Source organism: Bos grunniens, chromosome 15 (genome assembly GCF_055505025.1).
Source record: "Bos grunniens cultivar Pamir isolate PY7600 chromosome 15, Bosgru_T2T1.0, whole genome shotgun sequence".
In the NCBI taxonomy this organism is placed as follows: domain Eukaryota; kingdom Metazoa; phylum Chordata; class Mammalia; order Artiodactyla; family Bovidae; genus Bos; species Bos grunniens.
Window position 1 is genome coordinate 37,724,019 of NC_141179.1, and position 16,304 is coordinate 37,740,322.

Consider the following 16,304-nt stretch of genomic DNA (forward strand, 5'->3'; position numbering starts at 1 on the left):
AAGCAGATATCATCAAAAACACACAGGCAAGCACGAGGGTCATGGTCAGAGGACAAGGACTCACTGGGCTCAAGGTTGGGCATCCAGGCTTGGTCAGATGCAGAAATACTGGCAGGTCCAGCAGGGACAGGCATGATACCATGCAGAGAACCTAAGGGAGATCTGCTCAGTCATGCTCTGAGCTCTGCAGACTTACAGATTGTGGACCTGCCCATTTGAGACTCCTTAGTACCCCATGCCTGAGACAAGAGATCCATCCCAGGGTCAGTGATATCTCCTCTTCCACCTCCCACCAATAGATAGCATTGCAGGAGGACAGACATTCCCTTGTTGCCCAGAAGAGAGCAAAGGCTTTTCATTGCATCTCAATTCTTAGCTGTGTGATCACAGGCAAACACTTAAGCTCTCTGAATGAGAAGATTAATTTTGGAAACTGAGAGGTTGTATTTTCATTCAACATTGTGTAACTTTAAGCAAGTTACTTTACATTTCTAAGCTTCAGTTTCTTCAGCTGTAAAATTGATATATTAACTGCTCCTATCTCATAGAGATATTGGGGAGAGTAAATGTTAGGCATGTAAATCTCTTACAATATAGTCTACTATTTAGAAAGTAGTAATTTTCATTCTTTAGGACTTTAATGGGTATAAAATTGAGAAGGATGCATTTGAAGTACCAGGTTCCTCCTCCTTTCTATAGGTGTTTGTGTGATCAGTCATGCCCGACTCTTTGTGACCCCATAGACTGTAACCTACCAGGCTCCTCTGTCCATGGGATTTCCCAGGCAATAATATTGGAGGGGATTACCATTTCCTACTCCAGGTTCTATAGGTATGTTAGCATTTAAACATGGATTCCATGGGCCTACTTTGAGTTGTTAGATGGGCAGTCCTGGTTGGGAGGAGGAGTACCTGACCTTGGCATCAGTGTTGTATCATTGGCAAAGAGAGCCAAAATGGAAGGAAGGGACCCTAATAGACAGAAATGCAATGGGACAGGCTAACAAACGATAGGATGAGACAGATCTGAGTGAGACCAAGGGCACATGCTCAACCTGAAGACAAAACATTACAGAAAATGGAGAGATTATTCTCCAGCTGTACTCAAATCACAGCAAATGTGACTCCATCTCTGCCCTCCCAAATCACACCAATCCAGACTGGATAGAGGGAGGGACTCCGCTATCCCAGCCATGGTTAGCTTACTAAAAGACCAAGCTAGGAGATGTGCAGGCTCCTCAAGAGGCAACCTCTTCTCTCACCTCTGCCTGGTCTTGTGTATCACCCTGTACCACTGCCTAGGTCCCAGCACTGGCACTGTTTGTCTTAGGTCTGAACTACTTGCTAAGACCTAGACCACCTTTCTCCTTTTTAGTTTATGCTGCTCCACACCTTCCTAGCTTCTGACCTGCTCCCATTTTCAGACCTGGCTCATCTTCCAAATAGGGCTTTGCACTGGTTTAGGGGCTACAAGTTGGCTTCTCCAACCTATACAATTGCCAGGGCCCCCTCTCCCTATTGCCACATCTGCCCTGGTAAGGTACTTCTCTTGTGTCCTCCAAGGTTTTGTATTTTTGTCTCAGTATCCCTGAGGGGTCACAGGGTCTCCAGCTCCAAGAGTGAGTCCTCTCTGTACTTCAGATGCATTTCAAACTCTAAAATGCCTCTAAATGACGGGAGATATTGTTCTGCTCCTCACAGCAACATAGCCATTTCTTGAGGTCCAGGATTATTTTTGTTTAATGTTTTGTTTTGTTTACTCAGGACAGAGGCCCCAAGTCAGGAATTTAACAGAAAAAAAGTGCTGTTGGAACTCAAAGAAATTAAATGTAGGAGTAAGTTCAAAAAGACTCATGTCTAAAGACTCAGCGACCCCATTGTAGGTGCTGGAAGTACCCTATATGTCCATCTTTCTAATCTCCTAATTGTATAGAAAGGGACTGTGGTCACTTGACCAAGTCCCCAAGTGCAGTGGGATACATCTGGGATTATCACTCAAAATCTCTTTTCCTCACCCACTATGATCCCATCGTGTGTGTCCCATTTGACCTAGTGGATTTTAGCCAAATGGACACATCCATTGGCCTCTAAGTCTCTCCCACAGTGTGTACGGCACTCATCAGGAATCTCTGCTGGTTCACAGACTGCCCTTCACTCCAGTCCAGGTCCATCAGTTGAGTAAGTCATAGCTCTAACTACTTGGCCCTTAGAACTTGGATTTTGTTCCTTGTTTGGCTTCTCCTCCAGCGTTATGCAATAGTTCCTCAAGTAGAATGTCTCTCCTTGGGCTCCCTGGGACTCACACCTCTAACCTGATCCACTGATAAGTGTCCAGTCTGGGCCCACCTGCTCCCTCAAAAAGGGGACATCTTAATACTCCTTTAAACAATGCTCCACAACTATTTGCCCCATAGCACCTTTATCTGTAGGCTAACCATAGCAGTAAAGACCCTGAGCAGGAGGATGGGACAATGACCAGAGCCACGCTTTATTCTAATCTATAGCTGTCAAGGTATGGAAAGTGTCTCATCAGTGTCTGGAGGCTTATATCTTTCTCCTCTTTCACTCTTTAAATGCCTCTAAATATCCAGGATGAGTAAACTGCTTAAAGAATCTTCAGTAAAGTGGAAGTTGCTTTGCAGATGTCCTCTGAGAGATGAGGTGTCCAGGATTCTCCCAGACAAGTATGGGATGTCTTCCAAGTACTGAAGGGACAGGTTTATAAACACCAGCTCCAGTACCTTGCAGGGAACTCAGGCCCAGAGCCAGGCTTCTCCACCCTATGATGAGAAAACCATTATCACTTCATAAGCCTTATCCCTGTGCCTCCCCGAAAACAATTGCCTGAATGTAGTACTTTGGCCAGGCAACCCCAGCCCCGCTCCCTCCCACAGTCCTGGAGAGAAATGGGAGAGAAGCTGCTAAAATCTTTCTGAGAGTCAGGTAACTGATATCTGCTCTGGGAGCCATTTTCTTTCTCCCCACCTTCACAAGGCTGCAACACCATGACCTGGGGCTTTCTTCAGAGGGCCACCTGGGGCCTGGGAGGAGAAGGCACAGTGGTCCCTATTGTTCCTTCCTGGCAAAGAAGGTTCCTGATGAAGTGTATGAGGTCAGGGATGCAGAGGCAAGGCATCTCCTGGAGGGTTTTAGTTCCAGTTCAATTTTGCTTTCAGAAAAGGCTACTTAAAGATTTGGCAAATAGCAAGGTGTCCAGTATTCATGCCTGGAGAAATCCACGGACAGAAGAGCCTGGCGGGCTACAGTCCATGGGGCCGCAAAGAGTCAGACACGACTGAAGCAGATTAGCACACACACGCACACACAAGGGGTCCTGAGGCCAGAGCAAAAGCAGATACACATGCACTCAACAGCATCCTCTTCATGTCTTCTGTCACCTCTCTGATTTACTTGGGAGCTGCTGCTGTAACAAGCATTCAGCTGGGCCTAGAGGGGCCCACGCATTGTGTACTCCAGCTACCCTCTGGCTGCATCACTCCAGCACCTGAGACAGCAGGAGCACAAAGCCTGTCCCTCCCGGATAGCTGATCCTTCAAAAGAGCTTCAAATGCCAAGACCTGAGACAGCCTGCCACTCGATGTTTTTATTCATTTATTCATTTGGCACTTGTTTATTGAGCCCAGCAGTTGGACTTGTGAAGAGTAATTGAGATAGTGATTGAGCTAGATTAGATAAGCACAAGATCTACTTACAGAAACTTTTTAGATATAGACATATTATTTTAGAATAATAATCACAGAAACATTTAAGAGTTGCCTTATGCTTGAAAATTAAAAATCATTCTTTCAGAGCTGAAAGGGGCTTTAGATATTACCTAAAGTCATTTCGAAGCCTCATTTTTAAATAAACTTTTTGGCCACATGGTACAGCATGTGGGATCTTAGTTCCCTGACCAGGGATCAAACTCACGCCCTCTGCAGTGTGGAGTCTTAACCACTGGACCTCCAGGAAAATCCTAGAGCCTCGTTTTTAAATGGTAGAAGCTCAGATCCGAAGAGATTGGCATTGACACTGCTAACTAGTGGCTTACCAGGAACAATGCCAGGTCCTTCAGTCTCTCGTTCCAACGGCAAGGCTTGGACACACCAGCATTCATTCACTGACCACCAGCCTCACAGTTTAAAGTAAGCCTTCCTTTACCACACACCTACCTATCCTCCTAGTCCATGGTTCCTACTAGGGCACAGGTGCAACCTTTGGGTTATGCTGTCTAGTCTCTGCCTGTTTCTCAAGAGCAGCAGTTTTTTGCCTCATAGACACATGTGTTTGTTGGCACCCGATCCTGTTATATTCCCAACCAGGTCACTCTTGACCCATCTGCTGGGAGTGCCTGTTTCCCCAAATACGGACTCTGTCCAGTGACTTTGCACCCCACGAGGAGGAAGAGATAGTTCTTCCTTCTCATCTTACTTCACCACACATTCTTACTGTGCATCTTACCGCACCACACACTCCTAATGGGGTGAGATCATCCTCCTTCTAAACATTTTATGATTTTACAGTTAAAATAGTATACGGTTTGGACCCCATGCCTAATCTTTCTTGTAGGTAGTTTTTCCTCAAACACTCAAAACCTCACATAGATGAAGTGTGTGTCCAGGGAGTTGTTCTGTTGGTTCAACATGTGAATGAAGCAGAGAAGGGAGATGTGTGAGGTGAGATCACATGTGGAACCCAGGCAAGAATATCTGGGTAGGTATGAAGGCTGTGATTGACTCTGCTCTGCATTTAAGACTCCTGTCCCCTCTGTTCCCTACCACCTCATACTCTGGCCTCACCAGCAGCCTTCTGAATTGCTACCATCATTTCCTTGCTCAGCTCACTACTTTAAGCTGTCCCACCTCTAATTCGTCCTGCATACAGCTGTCATAAGCTGGACTGTCCTCAACTATGTTATTGGCAAAGGCACCATTTAAGTTAAAAAGAAAAAAAGTAGATCATTGTGTAATCCTAACACTCTATGCAACTCTACATAGTGGAGAGACGGGCATGGATCAGGCCTCCATAGGACACTAGGCTTGAGAAGCAACCGTCAGGGACATCTAGAGAAAGATCAGCCTAGGCCACAGCCTCAAACACATGTGAGTGCTAATGAATACGTTCTTGGCCTTGGATCCAGTGTGGGTTTATTTCAGGAAGGGGCTCAACACTGCTGCTCTAGGACTCAGCAGAGAGGCCTAGAGTCTGGTCTGCTCCTTCCCTCAGGCTCTCACCTAAGTTATGTCTATGATGTGAAGGCCTGGCAGCCCTGTAGACTCGGCACCCCTGCGTGAGGCACAATCTGAACATGATGCTGGCAGGCAGTGGCTTCCCACTGCCTTCTAAACAGAGTTCAAGCCACTGGGAAGGCCTTCTCCAATTGGCCCTACAGACCTGAAGCTGCCATCATGTACCTCCTGCTCTAGTTAATCTGAACCTCCAGTCTCCCTACCTCTCTAGTGTTTTGCTCCACCATGCCCTGCTCAAGTTGTTCCCTCTATGTGACACATCCATGCCCCAGTGTTCGCATGCCTAACATCTCCTGCTCCAGTGCCACTGCGACTGAAAGGACCCCTCTCCACCCCTCAGCGTTTACTCCTATTATAATGATCCAGCCATTTCTGGTATTCCAGATGTAGTCTCCTCAACTCTTGAACTGCCCTGCTCTCCGTGAAAGTAAATTTTATGCCTCATTAAATTTAGAACACCTAAAGTCTCATGCTCAGACCCTTAAACTGCTATTAACTTGGCCTCTACCCTGTAACTGTCCTACAAGTTCTCAACTGACCTCCACCCTCTGACATGCAAATGCCTTACCATTTCCTCCACCCCCTGACCCACTCTGTGCTCTATCCAACATCTGCGCCCCAACTCTGGGGCACTCTTATCTAACCACTGTTCTCTGGCTTAGTGTTTCTCTGTGGCTTCTAAGCAGCCTCTATCTCCAGGGCCCTCTGTCCTCATTTGTACAGGCTTAGGGCTCTGAGATCTTAGAGTCTAGGAGTCTGGCTCTGTCATGCTCCAGCCACCTGACCCTGGGCAAGTCACTTAACCTCCAATGGCCTAATTGTCTTCATCTCTAAAAAGAGCAAGTTAACCCAGCTGATCTCTGCGCTCCTTCTCAACGCTCAACATTTTCTGGTTCTAAAATCCAAGTGGTATATGTGTTAATCTTCTATATACACACATTTACACTATCATTATATTTATATTAAAGGGGGCATACAACAAAAGGCAAGCAGCAGTTCTAATAGATTTTCCTGACCTCCCTGTTCCAATGGGCCCTTTCCTTAGGGAGCGCTTGTTTTTCCCGCAGTCTTTGAACCTCTCACAGGCCTGCTCATTATTTTGTTGTCTGAAGTTAGGCAGGAACATTTCTGTGATTAATTAAGCAAAAAGCCCGGTACTAGTTGCGCAAGAACCATCAGATAATCACGCCTTTGGGGTGCTCACCAGGCCTGGGGAGCGGCCAGGCTGGGGTCCTCAGAGGGTTGATTAACTCTGGGAATCTCAGGCCTGCCCAAGACATGTAGTTACCGGAGACACCGTCCTACTTTATAGAAACAGTCGAAGGCTCGCTGTGCAGGGTGATGCAGGCACTGGAGTCAGAGATACAAGGTTCCGCTACTCTGAGGGGCCCATTGGCAGAACCTGGAGATTAGTGAAACAAAGTTTAAAACAAGGACTTTCAAGCTTTTCCTGAGGAGTCTACAATCCACGGCAGCATCTGAGGAGCAAGCAGTGGGACTCCACCTCTGATTCAGCTCAGCTTTGATCTGTGTATCAGTTTTCTAGGCCTGCTGACACAAAATACCACAATTGAATGGCTTAGAACAACAGAAAGGCATTCTCTTGTATCTCTGGAGGCTCGAAGTCTGAACTCGGGGTGTCGGTTATGTCAGTCCCTTCTGGAAGCCCTGGAAGAATGCATCCTCTCTCTTTGCTGCTGGTGGTTGCCACCAACCCGTTGCATTCCTTGGCTTGTAGACACATGGCTCCTGTCTCTGACTCTGTCTTTGCAGGGCCTTCTTCCCTATGAGTCTGTATCTCTGTATCCAGATCTTCCTCTCCTTTCTCTTATAAAACCCCAGTCATTGAATTTAGCATCTGCACTATCCAGTATGAATTTAAGTTGATTGTATCTGCAAAGACTATTTCTAAATAAGGTCACGTTCACAGGTACCAGGGATTGGGACTTGAGCATGTGTCTGGGGGAGACAGTTAAACTCCCTATAACTTGCCTTTTGTATTGAGCATCTGAATTAGATTTCACTTGAAGAAAGCATTCTATAACTAAAATAAAGTTAGAAATCAAGGTTGTAAAATATTGGCAGGATTGTGATAGAAATGTCCCTGCTCTAGAATCTCCAATGAGCCTGGAATGCCAGTCTCATAAGGACTCAATGCGTAGAAAATTGCCCCTCTGACCACTCCTCCCTGTGGGCCCTGCCCCAAACTTTGGTCAGCTGCTTAAGTCAGGATTCTGTCAGAGAAGCAGAATCTTGTGCAAGGTGACTAAGCAGACTCTGTAATGCTGTTGTCTTCTCATCTGACGCTGGAGCTTGAACAGTGTAGACGGGAAGGGAAGATAGATGTAAAGTGGGGACAGCAAGAACAAACCAGAACCCAGAAGCATTTGCTGGAACCCTTGAGGACAAACCCAAACCACGACAGTTCTTGTGACCTCTGACCTTGAGGGTATGAATATTCTGCAGAAACCAGGGCTCAAGGAACTAAATACACACACCTGGCCCAAGAGTCTGAGAAACTGAAAGACGATCCAGGGAAGGGGACACAGTGGCGGGCCTGTAGTGGCCTCGCACGAAGAACCGACGGGCAAGGGACAGTGGGTATGGCTGCTTCCTCCCAAGCATTTCACTGGTAGCCCACCCTAACTGGACAAAGGAAAAGGAACTCTGGGAAGCGTAGTTCAGCCTAGCCAAGTTGGAACATTACAAAACCGATTCCGTCAGTTCCCTCAGGCTCCCTGTCCCTCTCTCAGTGGACTGTGAATTCGGGACTGAGACAAAGCTCTTACTCATCTCCATAACCCCATGTTGTGAACAGTACCTAAGATTCAATTATTAGGTGCTCACAGAATGATAATCAAATTGCAGAGACCTGAACCACAGAGACAGATGTCCAAGACAGATGCCACAATAATCTTGGTATTTCAACTAGACCAGACTCAATAACCATCTACTGAGCACGAACTGCAGGCTAAAAACTATGCTATCATTGATATTGCCCATTTAATTCTGTGGCAATGTTGTAAGGAAAGTACGTGCATCTTTCTTTTCAGATAACAAAATCAAGCTTCAGGGAGATTAAGTCATTTGTTTGAGGCCACATATCGAGACAAAAGCAGGTTTAAGTTTAAATCCAAATCTTCTGAAGCCATGTCCACTTCAGGCTCATACTGGCTAAGTAACCTTCATCCCTGCTTTCAGGCAATATTAAAAATAACAGTAGCATAACTCATACAGGAGAAAATCTAATTTGACTTTGAAAGGCTGGACCCAGTCTCAGTGGTACTCTGGAGAAAGTGGAAAATGTGGTGCCAGAGGCAATTAACTCTGAGTAACAGAAACTTTTAGCAAACCAAATGGCCCACATGCTAGGGTAGAAGAGGCTGTTTCCAGGGGAAGAGGATGAACTTGCAAATGAATCTTAGACCTGGCTATGTGTTTACTAAATTAATTAATAAAAAGGGTTTTTTCTACATAACTCCACCAGAGAGAGATGACAAGCAGCTAATGAAGGGTGAGAAAAGCAAGAAAAAAAAGATAGGAAAAAAGACAGGGGAATAGTTCTTTCCCTAGAAGCCTGCCAGGTGGGGAGACCAGATTAGATTCAGGAAAGAAAACAAAGATTGGCCATCTTGAGCTGAATTAGATGGATGAGTTAGAGAGAGGGTCTGAAATATCAATTCCAAAAATTGTTTTTCCTGTTGCCCTCAGCAGAAGAAGGAGTTAGGGGGTTACTGGGAAGTTTGGGCTTAGGGACTTCCTGAGAGTATCTGTGGAACTAACAGGTTTAGATCTTAAAACAAGTTCAGTTAGAGAAAATGATAAAGTAGGGGGAGAAAAGGGGCTTGTCAGAATGATAAAGTCACCTACGAGAAAAGACGAATTTCTCTGGCAAGAGAAGTCAAGAAATAAAAGTAGAACATGCAAGTAAATACATACCAAATGAAATAGGAAAACTAACCAACTATGGTGGGCAGGGAAGAGGTTAAATAGATTCTACTCTTTTACAATCCTGTTTGAAGTGGCATTTTTGGATAGGCCATAGTCTTCTGCCAATGCAAAGATGCTCTCAGCTCTCCTGAGCTGGAGGATCCATGAGAACCCCCGAGTCTCCTGAATTACACAAGCAGAGCAGAGGGAATCAGCAGCACTGCGTAGGCTTACGTGTCTCTCATCTCCCAGCGCTCCATCATCCCATAGCACAGAGAAAGGTGTCTCATGGAGGGATTTTCTGAAAGCCTCTTGAAAGCTGCACCCTCCAAGGATGCCTAGAGAAAAGGATCACTTGTGCTGATGGCCTCAGAAACAAAGCTGGGTGTTTCTATGTCCCCTTTCTTCTGAGCTTGGGCATGGCAGAGGGTGGGCAGGGACATGCGAAATTTGGACACTTTTTCTCTTTATTCTTTATCTCTACATGTCCCTTAGGATGGAAGGGGAAGTCTCTTCTTTTTCTATCAGGTCTAGACCTCCCCTGGACAAACTTCTGTGATCTTGTCCACAAAGGCCACCTTTTCATACATAAAGAAACAGAAAAAGGAAATTAGAAATATTTTTATTTGTAATTTCTGTATAGTAGTCCCCCTTATCTGTAATTTTGCTTTCTACGTAGTTTCACTTACCCACAAATGTGGTCAAAAAATATTAAATGGAAAATACCAGAAATGACCAATTTATAAGTTTTAAATTGTATGCCCTTAAAAGTAGCATGATGAAATCTCATGCCATCTCATTCCATCCCACACAGGATGTGAATCATCCCTTTGTCCAGAGTGTCCTGCCTGCCCATTAGTCACTTAGTAGCCACCTTGGTTATCAGATCAACTGTTGTGGTAGTATAGTCAAATAAACCTTATTTTGGGCTTCCCTGGTGGCTCAGTTAGTAAAGATTCCACCTGCAATGTGGGAGACCTGGGTTCGATCCCAGGGTTGGGAAGATCCCTTGGAGGAGGGCATGGCAACCCACTCCAATATTCTTGCCTGGAAAATTCCATGGACAGAGGAGCCTGGCAGGATACAGCCCATGGGGTAGCAAAGAGTCTGATACAACGGAGCGACTAAGCACAGCGTAGCACAACCCTTATTTTACTTAATACAATGGCCTCAAAGTGCGAGAGTAGTCATGCAGGTGATTCAGATATGCTTCCTTTAGAATTTATAAAGTGTTTTCTTTAAATGAAAAGGTTGTTTATGTAAAACAAGGAGACTGTCAGTTATTTCTCCAGCAAAAATGGGTTCAAGGTCAACCAAGAATTGCAGTTTGAAGTCTGCAACCATGAGTCACGTGCTGTGTGCTCCCACACAGAAAGGAGAAGAGAACTCTATTAAAAGAGGGGAGAAGGAAGTTGGGAGGACTACTTAAACAGAGTTCATTGGAGAAACTGAGAGTATGAAGTACAGAGGCTTTTCACTGACTGAACTGTGACAGTTTCAATTGGCTGCAATCTTGGCAGGCAAGGACAGGAAGTCTTTCTTCTGCCCACTGGGCTCTGTTATCATAGGTTGTAAGAAATCTTCCTCCTGTCTTCCCATTTCTATCTTAATTGAGGTTTCTGTTTATTAGTTTTTACATTTCCCATTTTTGATTAAGATTTTTCTCTGAAAGCACCACTGATCAAGACATTGGAGATTGTCTGAAGCATTGTGTTATCGACAAAAATTTGGAAGACAAACTTCCAAAGTTTAGATCTTAATATATATTCCATTTTCCAGATGTTACATGACTAAAGACGAAATTCCTAGCTGACCCAAACTCAGCTTTTTTAAAAAAAATTTTTAATATATTCACCATCATAGACACTATTATTCACTTTTAATCAATTTTGGTTAATGTTTTTTCTTTTTGTCCTCATCAGGTTTTTTCTTTGTATAATTTTACGTTAAAACCTATATAAATAAAAATATACTCTTCATCCTATTTTTCTCACATTAGTTTGCATTTGTTAAACTTGTATTTTATTCAACCATATGTCTTGCTTCTTTCTGAGTCACTTCTTTTCATATAATGTTTGTTTTTTAATTTGAGATTGCTACTTAATAGAAACATTGAACCAACTTGCAATGGTTGTAAAAACTGTTGTACTTCCATCATCTTTTACAAATGTTTCCTGTGGTTGTCTTATCCTCTGTTTAGTTTTATATTTTACTATTTGGGCTGAGTTTTACTGATTTAAAACAGATAATAATGGTTACTTTAATATCAAAAAATAACTTTAAGTATACGTTTTTCCAACTGTCAACATTTATTATAAAACCATGCTTATTAATTCTCTTTAAAAAGATGGTGAAATTTCACATTTTTAACTCTTCTTGTTCTTCCCTCTTCCTACTATACCCTTTGGCTAAGAGCTGCTTTTATGATTAGTTCATTACTCCCTCATTTTACAGGTCTAAATTTATCAGGGCTAGTGCCATATGAGTTTTATTTTATAACCAAATCATAGACCTAATGTTGGGTTTAAATTTGACCACTAATCCTTTTACAGAATGTATTTTCCATTCATAAGTACTCTGTTTTGAGTAATTTTTTGGTTGGCTAAAGCACAGGTCTTCAGAGTAGGTTATGAGTATTTGGGGGAGTCAAGACTTTTCAATGGCTATACGGGTAGAGGTAGCTTGAATGTAATCATTTTCCAGATCTTTAAATTCCATATACACTTTTTTTCTATAATTTATCTGCTTGAAAACTCTCCTCTCACTGAGGCTTTAGACAAGCTCTCCTTTCCATCACCATTTAACTCTCATCTTTGGCCAAACTTTTCACACATCTAGTGTCTCCCTATAGTTCTGTACCTCCTATAGAACTACTCCATAATATGAACTTCCTGGACATGAAACATATGGATAATTTAAAATATTTGGTAGTGGGGAAGCTCATTTAAGCAAGAAACCATAAACTTACCACTTTCTTTCTTACTATTTTTCCAATAAAACTACTTTCTGCATTTATTATTTTTTCAAATGTTTTAACATATTTTTTGGATCATGTGCACACTAATTATTACAATGATGTCAATTCAGAATAAGTCTTTCAACCCTTAGGACCATATATTGCCAGTAAATAAAAATAAATTTGTGTCCATATTTTTAGCTGCAGAGAAGTATAATAGGGAAGTTTTATATATAGTTCTAGTAGTAAGTAAGTAATAACAGTCAATAAAAGATTCCTGAGCATAAAAATATATTATATTAACATATAATTCTTGGAGGACATAGAATAAATAAGCAAGGAAAAGGAGAAAAAGAAATAATGCAGAAGTTCTAATAGCTCAAAAAAGAGTTTATTATTTTCTTGTAGATGATTTTTGTTGTTCAGTTGTTCAGTCACCAAGTCGTGTCTGACTCTTTGTGACCTCATGGACTGCAGCATGCCAGGCTTCCCTGTCCTTCACTATCTCTCCGAGTTTGCTCAAACTCATGTCCATTGAGTGGGAGATGCCATCCAGACATCTCCTCCTGTAGGTAGAAAATCCCCATGGTTTTTATATTCCATTGAATGCCACTGTATGTATTTTTTAAAAGTGAAGTAAAATATTCATCTAAAAATATTCATATGGCCCAACTCTACCTGTCCTCAGTATTTATCCTAGAGAACCGAAATATATGCTCATACAATGACCTGTTTGTACAAGTTCATAGCAACTTTATTCATAATCATCAAAAACTAAAAATAGTCCAAATGCCCTCAAGCTGGTGAATAGATAAACAAATAGTGTTACATCCATAAAATGGAATACTGCTCAGCAATGAAAAAGAACAAACTTCTGATGTATATGCAACATGAACAATATGGATGGCTCTCAAACATATTATGTTGACTGGAAGAAATCAGATGCTAAAGGCCATATACTAAATGATTTCATTTATATGTCATGCTGAAAAAGGAAAAACTAGAGACAGAAATCAGATTAGTACTTGACAGGGGCTGGGTAAAAAGAGAAATTGACTCTAGAGTGCACAGTGGTATTTTCTAGGAGAAAAAAAACTTTCGTTCTCTTGATTAATGTGGTGATTATATGACTATATACTTTTCTCAAAACACATCAGACTATATACATTTGAAAAAGGGAATTTTACTCTAAGTTATATTTAATAAAGCTGACTTTTTAAAAAAGTAAATATTTATTTTTATGTCATTTACAACTATTATAACTTATAATGCAAAATTTTAATCAGTTAAAATATATGAAGACATTTTTGATAGCATTCTTTTTAAACAGTAGGCAAATAAAATTAAAAACCACTGGGCTTTGCAAAAACATGAGTATCTGACAACATACTTTTGTGTGCATCTAAAGTGAGTGATAACTTAGCTGAATACAGAAGTCCTGGAACATAACATGTTGTCTGTAATATCATAGCTGAATACAGAAGTTCTGGCTCACAACATGTTGTCTGTAATATCAGAGTTATTGCTCCATTGCTATCTGAGTTTTAGTTTTCTGGTTAAAGAACATGGTCAGGCTAATTCACTTTAGGGAGTTTGATTTTATTTCTTTCCTACATGGATACATGTAGGATATTTTCTTTGCCATCAAAATTCAAATATTCAGTAGGACAAATATGTTAATCACTTTTTTTAATATTTTATTTTATTTTTTAACTTTGTTAATCACTTTTGAAGTTAGTTTTGTCTAGAGTTTTCAATTGGAAAACTGTAAATTTGTTTTGCAATTAAAATACAATTGATTTGCAATATTCTATTAGTTTCAGGTATACAGTGATTCAATATTTTATACATTATGAAATGATCATGATAAGTTTAGTTACCATCTGTCACCATATAAAATACTTCAATACTATTGACTATATTCCCTATGATGTACATTACATTATTCTGTGATTTACTTCTTTTGTAACTGGAACTTTTATCTCTTAATCTCCTTTACCTATTTTGCCCATCTTCCCCTCCTTGCCTTTCCCCCAACCACCAGTTTGTTCTCTGTACCTATGGTTCTGCTTCTGATACAGGAGAGAAGAGGTCAAGACACAACCTTTAAAAGAATCATATAGCCATTGAGAATACAGTATAAACTGGGTGGAATCAACAATCCAACATGGTGGATGATTCAATTTCCAGTAAACCTTGAGCCTCATTATATGCTCATTATAATGCATTAGCATGCTAAATGACATACTCACAGGTGTCATAACAGTTCCAAGGACTACCATAAAAGGCCAAAACATGGGCAGTGGCCCAAATCCTAGAAATCCTGTTTCTCCAAAATAATTGGATTAATCCTCCACTTTTCACTTTCATGCATTGGAGAAGGAAATGGCAACCCACTCCAGTGTTCTTGACTGGAGAATCCCAGGGACGGGGAACCCTGGTGGGCTGCCGTCTATGGGGTCGCACAGAGTTGGACATGACTGAAGCGACTTAGCAGCAGCAGCAGCAGCATTAGCCTATAAAATTACCAAGTCCATAAAAATTAACCATCCCATATTTTGGGGCCTCTAGGTTTCTGAGAATGTTTATACTGTCTGTGGAGTGCGTTTTTCCCAGGACCATTCACACCTTTTGAGACAGACTGCATTCTGTCTTTGGAATGTGTATCTCTCTAAATAAATCCACCTCTTACCCATCACTTTGTCTCTCACTGAATACTTTCTGCAATGCGGCATAAAGAACCTGAGCTTTATTAAGTCCTAAGACCACATGTGTGATTTCAATTAAAAGATAGTGGGTTCAAGTCCCATTCTGAGTTGTACAGCTTCATTTGTGTCATTGAGTTTGTTCATTTGTTTTTTAGATTCCATGTGTAAATCAAAATACATGGTATTTATCTTTTTCTGACTTACTCTACTTTACATAATTCCCCTAGAGTCAACTCATGTTGTCACAATGGCAGGATTTTATTCTTCTTATGGCTGATAATATTCTATTTTATGTGTGTGTATGTGTGTGTATGTGTGTGTACTGAAGCTGAAACTCCAATACTTTGGCCACCTGATGTGAAGAGCTGACTCATTTGAAAAGACCCTGATGCTGGGAAAGGCTAAAGGTGGGAGGAGAAGGGGATGACAGAGGATGAAATCGTTGGATGGCATCACCGACTCAATGAACATGAGTTTGAGTAAACTCCAGGAGTTGGTGATGGACAGGGAGGCTCGGTGTGCTGCAGTCCATGGGGTCACAAAGAGTCAGACACGACTGAGCGACCGAACTGAAATGAACTGACGTGTGTGTATGTACACTCCAAATATTCTTTATCTATTTATCTATTGATGTACATTTTAGTTGCTACAATATTTTGGCTATTATAAATAATGCTGCAATGAATATAGAAATGCATATATCTTTTTGAATTTGTGTTTTCATTTTCATACCCAGAATTCCTGGATTTTATGATAGCTCTATTTTTAATTTTTTGAGGACCCTCCATATTGTTTTCCACAGTGACTATACCAATTTACTGCTAACAGTGCATGAGGGGTCCCTTTTCTCCATATCCTTGTCAACACTTGTTATTTCCTGACTTTTTGATAATAGCCACTCTAACAGGTGTGAAGTGAAAATCTCATTGTAGTTTTGATTTTCATTGCCCTGATGATTAGTGATGTTGAGCAATTTTTCTTGTGCTCGCTAGCTGTCTGTATGTCTTCTTTGGAAAAATGTCTAGTCAGGTCCTTTTCCCACTTTTTAATAAGATTGCTTATTTTTTATATACTGAGTTATATGAATTCTTTATATATTTGGGATATTAACTCCTTCTCAGACGTATCATTTGAGATGTCCTCTTCCATTCAACAGACTACCTTTTTGTTTTGTTTATGGTTTTCTTCCCTGTGCAAGTTTTTAGATTTTGTGTCTTACTGCTTCACACCCATTTTTTTCTGGTTCCTATAATGGAAACCCAAAATATCTCTACATTAGACTTCTATTCTCTGCCCTCTACATCTATCGATTTAGAGACTAATATTTTAACCTATCTTATTGTTCACATTTTAAGAGAGATTCTCACACACATTTGTCATCTATCTCACTGACTAGATTTTTTGCAATGCTTATTTTGTTCTTTAAACCTTTTAATACAATTTGAGTTTTGCCAGTGCACTT

General features: G+C 41.4%; 1 long non-coding RNA gene across 11 annotated transcripts in view; it reads right to left on the reverse strand.

Moving 5' to 3' along the window:
• Positions 1–16,304, reverse strand: part of LOC147357678 (uncharacterized) — a 310,603-nt gene that overhangs the window by 250,906 nt on the left and 43,393 nt on the right. The window contains exon 4 of one of the 11 annotated variants that reach the window (XR_015141518.1): positions 2,464–2,779. The exons of the other annotated variants lie outside the window; for them this stretch is intronic. This is a non-coding gene — a long non-coding RNA (uncharacterized LOC147357678). Of the gene's footprint in view, positions 1–2,463; positions 2,780–16,304 lie in introns of those variants that run through there. 11 annotated transcript variants of the gene reach the window in all.